Here is a 1,066-nt window from a genome sequence, read left to right as displayed (position 1 = left end):
GTGCTAACTTCCAGTGGCACCTCATTAATGAAAATTGAACATTTTAACAGCAGTTCTACTTGCACCCGTAATAGTTCTAAAGTTCCTGATAGATTTTAGCAATAGTTCTGTACATTAAATATATTTAAACAGTTTTTTAATTTGGCTGTTGGCATTGCACCACAAGAGTAAAGTACCACTGTTTGGCGAGTTTCAGTCAACTTTATGACATTTTCTAAAAGTTCTGCAATAATGTCAAAGCTTTTGTAGATTTCGTCGACAGTTCCGGTCTTTAAGCATTTTTTTTTTTTTTAAATAAAAAAATAACAGTTGGCGCGCGCGAAGCGCGTGCATGTTCTAGTCCTTTTCTAAAAAAGATATGTTATTTATTTATCGAATGTATCGAAGTCATCTCGAAAGTCTCGAAGAATTGTTGCCTTTAATCCGCGATGCTGATTGGTTCTTTCGCTGATCATTGAGCCGCATGCTTCGTAGTGTTTGACAGTTGTGTTTGACAGTTGTGTTTTCAAATCAAAATTGGTTATATCAAAAGTGTGTAAGTAATAAGGTAAGTAATAAAGAGATATATTAAGTAATAATATAATCTCTCTCTCTCTCGGAAATAACAATAATATCTTTAAAATTTTATAATCTTTTAGAAAAAAAGAAGGAAAGGAAATAGATTGGTAGGAGAAAGAGAGAGTTTCGACTTTTGTAGAAAGAAGAAGCAGAAAAGGAAACAGAAGGTGAAACAGCGACTTCTATAGAAAGAAGGAGCGGAAAAAGAGAGAGAGAAAGAGAGTGTAAGAAAGAAGAAAAAGAAAAGTGTTAAAGCATTAACAGTAAATATTATTGTATTGAGTATTTTATGTAGTTAGCAGCTCGCAATTACATATATTATTGGCTAATTTTTTTTCTGTGTGTGTATATTTGTGTATGCGCGCGCGCGTGTGTGTGTGTAAAATTATGTAAATTTATAAATAATTACATAATATTATATAAAAATATATTTTATTAAAATTATGATTTACTTAATTCTTTTAACTTTTTTAAAATAAATACATACATATGTGTGTGTGTGTGTATT

The 1,066-nt window shown here is 30.8% G+C and overlaps 1 long non-coding RNA gene across 1 annotated transcript; it reads left to right on the top strand.

Annotated features, from left to right (window-relative positions):
* Positions 1 to 294: 294 nt before the first annotated feature.
* LOC118647035 lies at positions 295 to 745 on the top strand. The gene is made up of 2 exons (XR_004964355.1): positions 295 to 547; positions 639 to 745. It is a non-coding gene; the product is annotated as an uncharacterized LOC118647035 (long non-coding RNA).
* Positions 746 to 1,066: the final 321 nt, after the last annotated feature.

This window comes from Monomorium pharaonis, chromosome 8 (assembly GCF_013373865.1).
Source record: "Monomorium pharaonis isolate MP-MQ-018 chromosome 8, ASM1337386v2, whole genome shotgun sequence".
Lineage (NCBI taxonomy): Eukaryota > Metazoa > Arthropoda > Insecta > Hymenoptera > Formicidae > Monomorium > Monomorium pharaonis.
The sequence above is the reverse complement of the archived record's forward strand: the minus strand, read 5'-3'. Positions and strand labels throughout refer to the sequence as shown.